This window comes from Salvia splendens, chromosome 14 (genome assembly GCF_004379255.2).
Source record: "Salvia splendens isolate huo1 chromosome 14, SspV2, whole genome shotgun sequence".
Classification (NCBI taxonomy): Eukaryota; Viridiplantae; Streptophyta; class Magnoliopsida; order Lamiales; family Lamiaceae; genus Salvia; species Salvia splendens.
This window is the reverse complement of record NC_056045.1, coordinates 5,506,515-5,518,598: the sequence shown is the minus strand read 5'-3', so window position 1 is coordinate 5,518,598 and position 12,084 is coordinate 5,506,515.

Genomic DNA, 12,084 nt, shown 5'->3' with positions numbered 1-12,084 from the left:
TGCATTTTTTTTGAAGTATTGTCTGCATTATATGTGTTGTATTATTTATATAGTTTAATACATTTTGTGTGTAACACATGTGCATTTTCATGTTGAGACAATGCATTAGCAGTTCATATGTGCATATTGTAGTATAGACTATGCATTATGGAACATAATTTATGCATTATGTTTACTAAAATATGTAAATTTCAAAAATACTTCATTTATATATAGGTCAACCGCGCGCTATTTTACATCGTTGTTATTAATGTGTAAGTACTATACCCTAGCCCCTAGGCCTATTAAACCCTTGGGGTAAACAAGACACGTGTGGCAAACATCGAAACACGACACATGAAAACACTAATTCATGAGGCATACTCGCGGTCCATCATTAATTCCTACAACGTATTATGCATTATACAGACAATAAATTTCATTATGCACTTTCAGTTGGTGCATTATATGTAACCGTGCACCGTTTTCATAACTTTATTCGGTAAAAAATTTTAATTACAAAAATACGTGATTTATATATGTAAGTACTATACCCTAGCCCCTATGCTTATTAAACCCTTGGGGTAAACAAGTAACGTGTTCCAAACATCTAAACACGGCACATCAAAAACACTAAATTCATGAGGCATACTCGCGGTCCATCATTAATTCCTCCAACGTATTATGCATTATACAGACAATAAATTTCATTATGCACTTTCGGTTGGTGCATTATATGTAACCGTGCACCTTTTTCATAACTTTATTCGGTAAAAAATTTTAATTGCAAAAATACGTGATTTATATATGTAAGTACTATACCCTAGCCCCTATGCTTATTAAACCCTTGGGGTAAACAAGTAACGTGTTCCAAACATCTAAACACGGCACATCAAAAACACTAAATTCATGAGGCATACCCGCGGTCCATCATTAATTCCTCCAACATATTATGCATTATACAGACAATAAATTTCATTATGCACTTTCAGTGGGTGCATTATATGTAACCGTGCACCTTTTTCATAACTTTATTTGGTAAAAAAATTTAATTACAAAAATACGTGATTTATATATGTAAGTACTAAACCATAGCCCCTATGCTTATTAAACCCTTGGGGTAAACAAGTAACGTGTTCCAAACATCTAAACACGACACATCAAAAACACTAAATTCATGAGGCATACTCGCGGTCCATCATTAATTCCTCCAACGTATTATGCATTATACAGACAATAAATTTCATTATGCACTTTCAGTTGGTGCATTATATGTAACCGTGCACCTTTTTCATAACTTTATTCGGTAAAAAGTTTTAATTACAAAAATACGTGATTTATATATGTAAGTACTATACCCTAGCCCCTATGCTTATTAAACCCTTGGGGTAAACAAGTAACGTGTTCCAAACATCTAAACACGGCACATCAAAAACACTAAATTCATGAAGCATACCCGCGGTCCATCATTAATTCCTCCAACGTATTATGCATTATACAGACAATAAATTTTATTATGCACTTTCAGTGGGTGCATTATATGTAACCGTGCACCTTTTTCATAACTTTATTCGGTAAAAAATTTTAATTACAAAAATACGTGATTTATATATGTAAGTACTATACCCTAGCCCCTATGCTTATTAAACCCTTGGGGTAAACAAGTAACGTGTTCCAAACATCTAAACACGGCACATCAAAAACACTAAATTCATGAAGCATACCCGCGGTCCATCATTAATTCCTCCAACGTATTATGCATTATACAGACAATAAATTTTATTATGCACTTTCAGTGGGTGCATTATATGTAACCGTGCACCTTTTTCATAACTTTATTCGGTAAAAATTTTAATTACAAAAATACGTGATTTATATATGTAAGTACTATACCCTAGCCCCTATGCTTATTAAACCCTTGGGGTAAACAAGTAACGTGTTACAAATATCTAAACACGGCACATCAAAAACCTAAATGAATGAGGCATACTCAAGGTCTTTCATTACGTCCTCCAACGTTTTATGCATTATACAGACAGTAGATATCATTATGCATACTCATTTGGTGCATTATATGTATCCGTTTTTTTAGACGTCGCTACTAAACCAAAGCCCATCAACTAATTAAACCCTTAGGATAAACAATAACCGTGTGCCAAATAACGAAACACGTCGCATCTTATTCGTATGCATTGCGGTTCATTTAACATTATTGTAACTCCCCACTTTTCGAACCCTAAGACGATTTCTTTAATTTCTTTAATGTCGCGAATTAAATGACGAATTGTTATGTGATTCCTTTGGCGACCTAATTTTGATTTGACCGAGTCAAAATTGTTGATTTTATGACGTGGCTTTAATTAATTGATGTGGAATGAAATATATATATAGCCGTGAATTATATTTTATTTTGGGGAGTGAGAATTAAATAGGATCATCAACAGTACCTTACCCATTTTTGGAATTTTCGACCACTATGAATTATTGGAGAGGAATTCTATTTTTCTTGGATTTAATTATTTGCTTGGGATAATTATCCAATTAAATCCAAAGCCAATTATTCTTTATTTCCTCCATGGAAACTTCGACCCCTATGACTTGTCCATGGAGATTTCGAAATCTCCCAATTTTTGGGAGGTGTGAATTATTCATTATTCATTTTGATCCCTTATATATTTCTTTCCATGATTTAATTGGAATATCCTATCAAATCTTACCTTACCTTAATTTATTAAAGATTTAGAAATTATTCCTTGTGGGAGAATTAAATCACATGCCTCTTTCCATATTGTGGGAGGATTTTATTTAATTTTCCTGCTTCGTATTATTTTATTCTACTCCGTGAAATACCAAATAAAATCATAGGTTAATTAAATAGCCCATGATTTTCGAAAATCCTCCTTATTCTCCCTCATATTTCACGCCAATCATCCCCATCAAATCTCCCCAAATCCTCCTCTAATTATTTCCCCCAAATCTTTGATTTAATGGTGAATATTCTATTCCTAAATTCTATAAATGAAAGACTAAACTAAAATCTAAACCTAGCCCCCAAATCACACGCCTACACTCCCTCTCACACGCCCATCTCCCCTTCTCCAATCCTCTCCCCTTGTTCTTCTACTCTACTCAAGATCCTTTCGATTCGCCAAGAGTTTGTTGAAGAATCAAGAGTTATATTCGTTTCCACCGATTGTTTCGTTCAAGAAAGGTACAATCAAACCTCTATTCTTCATTCCTCTCCATCCAAACATTCTTTTGACTCCCTCATGCATCTAGTGAGTGTAGGGATTTCAAATCTAAGGATTTAATCGGTGAGGAATTTGCATTTGTATGTGTGTATGCGTGATACGACCCTTTGTCGTATCCCTTTCTCCGGCGTCCTTACGTAGGATCGGCGGCGATCTAGTTCGTGGCTGTGCGCGGAGCTCCTCCGTCGGACAGCGGCGTGACTAGGTTTGATAGAACAATTCACGATTGTTTGTGGAAAAATAATATTTATTTCATTGATTGATTGAATTCCTAAAATGATAACACCCTATCTATTTATAATGCTAGAATATCTACTTAATGAACAAGAAACAAATATATGAAAAGATATTCAAATCCCTAATAAATCTAAACTATACGAAGGCTCATATCAACTCTCCCCCAGTTAAAATCCACCTTGTCCTCAAGGTGGAAACTACGAAGCAACAAAGTGTCGAACGCAGAAGCTTTGACGAGGCATCTCCTCCGGGATCAAACACATATCGAACAGTTGAATGCCTTCCTTTATCACCTCCAAGAACACTCAAATATGGCGCGTCATTGCACGGAGGGATGAATCGCGCATCGACGACGAGTGATGTCGAACGATGAACAATACTTGGAACATCGGCATCAACGAAATCCACATAGAAATAGGCAATTGTCCTTACACCAGTGCAATCACCACCTCTCTTAAACCCACAGTTCGCACCATCCGTCAATGACATTTGAGCCACATTGAACGATGCGATTATCTTCTCCCCTTTACCAATAGAACCACTCTCCTCTTTATCTTCTAGCAATGTCTCCTCTTTATCTTCTAGCAATGTCTCCTCCTCTTCTAGCAATGTGTCCTCCTCTTCGACAATCTTCTCATCATATACCCCGACGAGCCCTTGCAGCGGCATATTGTCGGTCTTATCGATCTCTTCTATGGCCTCGTCGTTTGGAACATCAAGATTAGAGGTCCCCATTGTGAGCGGCATTGTTGGGAACTTTCTCATCGTAAGTGGCCACGCCCTCATCTCCCTCCTCGGCGTAACACAATAAACACTGTTTGCACACATGACCCACCACCCATTTATCTGGGCAGTAATAACACAGACCCAACCGAGCTCGTTCCGCCTTTTCTGCCTGCAAAACCCGGACCCTCGGCGGTCTTGCCTGATCAACCGGACGTCCCGGACCTCCCTGGGTCTGAAACGGCATCTGTAAAGGTTGCGATGACTGCTGCGCCGGAGTACTCAACTGTAGCCTCTCCTTCATAACTGGTTTAGGGCCTTGATGATCAAAACGATCAAGCACATCCTCCAAGAAATCCTGCCACGTCACGAAATCGTTATTTGCAAAATAGTTGAATACCCAATCCGCCGCTGGTTGATCAAATAACATGACCGCGTAGTGCAATCGTTGGGCATCGGGCATCATCAAATGATTGAAGTAAGATTGGACCCTCGAGATCCAATTAGATGCATTTGTCCCCGCGAAACGAGGAGGATGCATTTTGACCCGCTCCGGTTTGACATACCCCGCGATTTGAAACCTCTGATGTGGGTCCCAGCAAGACGGCGGGCGATCGACTGACTGATCGTACCCGTTGGACTGGTTACGAGATTGGCGATAACCCATTTCCCAAGGTTTCTGTTGACGAAAATCTTCATCATCGAAGTCCTCTCCGTACTCGTATCCCAGTGGAGGTTCTGTATAGCGAGACCATGCGGGTTCCAGGTTCTCAAACCGCCGATCAATCTTGTCTCTCCACGCAATCAGCTAACCGGATCATCATGGTGTGACCCCTCTCCGGGTCTGTTCTCCATCTCACCGTCGTCGAACGGCCGACGGTTGTAATTCCCAAAATCACGACATCCAACCGGCTGTTGGCGACGTGAAAAGACATCGGGTCGGGACGATCCCCAAACCGACTTACCGTTGTTGTTGAAGCGTTTCATGAGTACATAGGATGAAAGCACCAGTTGATACGACCCTTTGTCGTATCCCTTTCTCCGGCGTCCTTACGTAGGATCGGCGGCGATCTAGTTCGTGGCTGTGCGCGGAGCTCCTCCGTCGGGCAGCGGCGTAACTAGGGTTGATAGAACAATTCACGATTGTTTGTGGAAAAATAATATTTCTTTCATTGATTGATTGAATTCCTAAAATGATAACACCCTATCTATTTATAATGCTAGAATATCTACTTAATGAACAAGAAACAAATATATGAAAAGATATTCAAATCCCTAATAAATCTAAACTATACGAAGGCTCGTATCAATGCGTTTTGAATGCAATTTCGTGAAGTCTAAATAAATCATTGGTGAATGATGTGCGATTTTATGAAAACATGAGTGTGAGGACTCTTTTAAGCATGTTTGTGTGTTCAAAGCATGAAAAGGTTGTGTTTGAATGAATAGGGATAAAACCCTAATTCGAATTTTGAAACATGAAAAACTGTGAGTTCAGACAGTAGATTCCGACATGTTTTTGACTAACCAAATGAACTCCTTTTTGTACGATTCATTTTTCTGAGTAAACTTCATGGTGTCTTCTGTGTTGTGTGTGAATTTTAACCTATTTGGATGAAAGATGAATTTTTGGTGAATTTTTAAAGTTGACTGCGCATTTCTGCCAGAAACTGTTTTCTCGACCAGTGAGTTACGTTTTCTATTTGACCGACCTAAAAAGGTTATTTTGACATGATTTTTTAAACTGGAAGTTATTTGATGAGTCTACTGCGGTGTGGTAAAATTTTAGCCCCAACGGAAGTCGTGTGAATTTCTAGTGATTTTTACAAAATGATATCGCAGTGCTGCCAGATTTCTATCTTTACAAAAGCAACTATGTTGTTATGTGAAATGATATACATGATTTATATAAGTGTTTAAGAACCACTCTATGATGAAGTGATGTGTTATTCGTTGATGTGAACTATGGTGTGTTCCCTTGTGTTGATGAACGTTTGGGAATGGGTACATTAAAGAGACGATGGAAGGAACGATAGGGCATGCATAATAATTTATTGTGATAAAAGGCTGATTGGATTGTGGTGTTAATAAGAGTGGTCGTGCGTACGTGAGCACAAGGAACGGGGTTTGCGTTGAGTTGTATATTGTGATATATAAGCAAGCGAGGTGGGCTCTCTTTTACTAAACTCTGTTACGTTTAAAAAGTATGATTGTGGAGCTATAAGAGTGGTTTAAAGTGTTTATCATGCTGTGATTTATTTTAACGTGCCTATCTGATATGGTTTTTGCCACTATTATTTAAATCGAATTCGGGTCCTCGTAGGGCCGCAAACCCTACTTGGATTAGTGTACACCTACGGTAGACTGTGTGCTAGCGTACGGGCTGGCCGGTCTAGTGACCTGGTTTGCGGCCGCATTCCTTGTCATGTATTGGCAGATATGGCTAACGTCTATGGGAAAATGACTGATCAGTCGACTTTTACAATGGGAACGATTTTGAGTGCCTCGGGCTTTTCTAAAGCTAAATCCCGATGGTTACTTACGAATGGCATGATAAACTATATCTTTATTGAAAATATTTTCGGCATAAGTCCACTGAGTATTTTTATAAGTACTCAGCCCTGCATGTGTTTTCCTTATGTGCAGGTTGAGCGGTGACGAGCGGTTGGCGGTGTTGAGCAAATTAAACAAATTGATAGTATAGTCTTGAAACTCCGAGTGTCGTCGTGTCTTCACACATGACTTCACTCTTTCTCTTGGTCGGTTTCCGCTGCGATATTTCTTTTACTTATTTGCTGTTGGGCTTGAACTTGAATTTGTTTGGTTATTGGATATTTTAAAGTCTTGTTGGATAATGTCAAACTCTTAATCTTTTCCTTGAATATTAATGTCCGGCCCAACTCATTTTTTTAAACCCGGGTCCTCATCTTGTTTTATACTTAATTGCTCATTTAATATGTTGGTCAAACCTCCTTGATGAAACCCTAGCCTATTTTCCTTGTTATATTTAAGTCTGTTTAAGTCGCGATCGCCGCATTTATTATACCCTAGAAGGGCGGTCGTGACAATTATATAGTCAATAATATCCATTACTAGTTAACATGTGGTGCATTATTCGTATCTTTTAAACTACAACCATATCCAGGCCGATAACTACACCCTTAATAATTCTCACATACACGCGATCCTCCATCACGGGACATGTTTAAACACAACCGATGCATAAACAACGAGCGATTAATCAGACTAATCGGACTTGCTCACCAATAACCGACTATTCGGACTGATCTTTATTGTTATTAACACAATCGATACAAAACAAACGAACGCGGCGCTTAATTACATTCTTCCATTTTTGAGAGAACAACGATCTCTACAACGCCGGCAACAAACGATAGTACCAATGAGGAAACGTGAACGGAGATTCGATAATTGGAAAGAGTGGCTGATCGAAAAAATCAATTGAAGAGTGAAGAATGGAGTAATTCACGTCTGCAGCGAAAAAATCAATTGGAAGAAGGAGAAAAACCGTGAAGATCTTGAGAGGAAAAATCAATTGAAGAGTGAAGAATGGAGTAATTCACGTCTGCAGCAAAAAAATCAATTGGAAGAAGGAGAATAAACTTAAAGATCTTGAGATGAGTAAATTAAGGAAGTTGCCATAACCAACAAATAATTTGATTTCCATTTAAGCCTTTTTCGGTTTTTTTACTGATTAATTTAAATGATTAAACTCACTAATTTAGGCCATAGGATATAGTAAATCAACGGCTAAGATGAAGAAGGAAATAAGAGGAAATATGGAAATAGGAAATGAATATATCCCTATATATATACATACACAGCCATATTCATTCTGCTATGTATCATTATCTACTATAATTCGAGGTCGAGGACGCCAATGAATTTCATCGAATGAAACACTCAATCATAACACAAAATGATAGTAACATCGTAGTAGTATCTATCAAAAAATCTTGTTCGACAATATTATAATATTACAAATATTTATACATATGGACATTCAGTACAATCCACCAATAATTCAGCGATCCAATACATAAAGTCATGGAATCTATATTTAGTAGTATAATTATATATTTGTCTTTTATTGAAATGGAACCAATCAAAGCAAGCCACCGACGTTCTCTAAACTTAGGTATGTGCTCAAGCGATGGAGCCAAACTTAGAAGTTTGGGATAAATCCACTTCTTTACTCAATTTATTCCAACAAATTTTCATTGCACTCGTCGCTTCTAAACATGAGATTTGTCTTTCCTATAAAAAATTAAATGAATTTCTTCAAATGACCTAGATGTGCCTATTCAAATTGAGTTAGATACTGATGATGCATATAATTTAGAATGCCCACAAATAATATACTCCATCGGTCCTAAAAAAAATATAGTAGTTTTATCATTTTTGGTTAGATCAAGCTTAAACATGAAAAGTTCTTACCGATTACAAACTACAAACAATGTTAACTCCACAATCCACTAATATTACTTCCACTATCTTTTTTCCCTTTATCTTACTTTTTCCCAATCCTCTTATTTTATCAATTGCTTATTTAAATTCATATTATTTACAAGTTTGTCTTTTTTTTTGGACGGAGGAAGTATTTGGGAAATTCCATGGCATGCCAAAAAGAGAATTGAGAGTGTTTAAATGTTGATGAATAAAATTAATTGAAGCATAGCTTATCAAAAATCTGTGATGATGAGAACTAAGAAGGCCTTAAAGTTGAACCATTTTTCAACAAAATAAAAATAAATAATTGATTTGGAGTAATGAAACTCTGTCAATATCATAAAAATACTCCCTCCCGTTTCTCATTAAGTGTTCCAGTTTTTTATTTTGATTCGTCCCATATTAATTATTCCACTTCATTTTACCACCTTTAGTAATAGACCTCATATTGTACTAACTTACTCCCACTCACATTTTATTACTCCCTCCCTTCTATAAAAATATGTGTTCTTTCAATTTTCGTCTGTCACATAAAAATATGAGTATTTCCATTTATCGAAAGTTGTCCCCAACTCATAACTCATAAATATATAGTCTACCATTATAACTCATTAAACACTAATAATATTGTGGGTTACACTATCCAATAACTTATATTAGCCACCATTCTCCTCATTTCTCTTACTTTACCAATTGTGCATTAATTTTCGTTCCATTTTAAATGCCCATATTTTTATGGGACAGATGGAGTATAAAACTAATACTATGCAAAAGTAGGATCCACATTCAACTAACTTTTTCAACCCACTTTCTATCACATTTCTTAAAACCCATGTCAGATCAAAGTGGGACACACATTGAGGGACAAAGGGAGTATCAAACACAACTTTAAAATTTAAAAATATACTCTCTCTGTTCCTGGCTAAGTGATTCATATTCCTTTTTAGGATGTCCCAGGATAAATGAGTCATTTTTTCTCTGCTTTATTTTCTCTTTATTTCTTTTATTTTTTTTCCTTTGGATATTCCTTTGGCATAATTTCTCTTATTTTTTTAGGATATTCCTTTTCAGGATATTCCTTTTGCATAATTTCTCTTATTTTTTTCTCTCTACTTTATTTTCTCTCTTACTTTATTCTCCTCCACTTAATTAACAAATGTACAAAACCCCATTTTTAGAAATCCCTTACCAAATAAAAAAGTCTCATTTAGTGAGGGACAAAGGGAGTACGCTAAATTATCCATTTTCCGAAAATATGTTTTATCTAATTTTACCCAGCATTGTATATATCATAGTGGTACATGTTTGATGTTTCTATGTAGGTAGAATTAGAAAAATAATGTAAAATTGAAGACGTCGCCCATCCGACCATGGTGTTGCTGGAGAGGTTTCAAAAACTATGTAGCAAGAGAGAAATAGAGAGACAAGAAGTTGAGTCCTTTGGCAAATCCAAAGAGTAGGCGGTTGCATGAGACGATTTCTTCAACGTCCAACTCTTTTTGTCATCTTCACATACGCCTAAGAATAATTACTTCTACTACTACTACTTAATTATTTTCTCTTGTTCCACACAGGCCCCATCACGTCATTTACAGTAAAGCAAACTTCTTGTTAACCACACAACAAAACTCATTTGGAAACAATCATTAAAAACGACAAATTATTGCATTCTTGAGATTAACAACTATTTGGAGATACCAACTAAGAGACTAACCTCCAATCACGCGACACTACAACACGGGATTTGTCCATACATCATTTTCTCTCTTTTATGTCTCGGTTATTCTTCATCTTTCCCTGATTTTTTTTTAATTTTAAAAATCTAGATTTAGAGTTGGAAACAATTCAAGTCGTCATCGACATTGTCTGTTATAGTATGTCACCATGAATAAACTTTTTTTTTACTTTAAGTAGTAGTGTTAACCAGATCCAAAGTTTTGAAGATCACGTTGATAGACCTCCGAAAAATAAAGGGAGTGATACAAAAAAGTTGAGATATATAATCAAACCATTCCAAAAATATTGTTCAACCTCATTATTCTAGCTAGTCATAGTTTATCATGGAGTCCGCGTACCAATTCATATACATTTACTTGCTTTTTATAACAATTGTTTTAGTCACTGTTCTTTTGTAATATAGTAACAATAAAACTATAGATACAACCCGCTATAATCGAGACGCTTCTTTTTTTGCACTCGTTCTGAAAAATGATAACTACAATACTATTTTATAAGTAAGAGAGAATAATGCAAAACGAGTGCAAAAAAGAAGCGTTTCGCTTATGATTTGATGGAGGGACTATACAATATTGAGAAAGATTTGTTCAAAATTTGTTATACACAAATATATTTTATTTAGTTGAACACTATTTGGACTCTAAGCATTACGTAACATCGAATATATTTTCTTCAGTTGAACTCTCTAATTTAGCCTCAAGAGAGACTTGTTTAGTTTAAGATATTTTGAGTTGTCATAAAACCCTGAATGAATTGAATATGATGATCAACAAGTTTTGAAAAGTTAACGTGATCCTGGTGAATAAAAATGATCATAGTTTTATCATACAAAACCATGGATGAATCATGAGGCGAAGCTTCCGTAGGGTTGTTAAACGAACGTACAGTGGGGTCGATCGACCCGGGCAACCCCACCCTACATAAGTCCATGTTTTAGATAGCTAGATGTAACTAAGATCATAAATCTACACACCCTCAGTGCGAATACTTTGTCATCAGGACTTAAGGTTTTTTTATCATATAACTTTTCATTCACAAAAATTCATGCCAGACTGTTTAATCACAAAACAATTAATATTTCATAGTATAAAAAAACATATTAACAATTTTATCGGCATATATAATTAAAATTTATTATTGGAGATTTTGTATTTGGACCAAAATTATCTATATACCAGTGAAATGATCTCACACAAGATTTATACTCCCTTTGGTCCTCATTAGAAGTCCTATTAGCACAAATTTTAAGAAATTGTTTGACTTTGAAATAGATAAGAGACATATTAGGTTTCAGTTTAATTGTTTGACATTATTTATTTTAATATTGAAGATAAAATTTATTGTGATTTTTAGTAAATTCTAAATGGACTTTTAATGGAAAACCCGACGAAAACAGCAAAATAAGACTTCTAATGGGGATAGAAAGGAGTAACCAGCAAAAATAACTCCGTCCTGATCTTATGAACCGAGTTGGATGCAATGGTGGACACGCGTTTCAATCGAGTGAGGGCTCAAACCGAGTTGGATGCAATTTGTGTTTTTATACATATATTATTGTAAAATTTAGGGTATTTATATCAAAATTTCAAACTCAAAATTTAGAAAGTAAAGCCATAGCAAAATAAATTTTTGAATTCGCCCCTGAATTTGGATGGAATTTTAGCCCGGTGTACATAATTCCCCATTC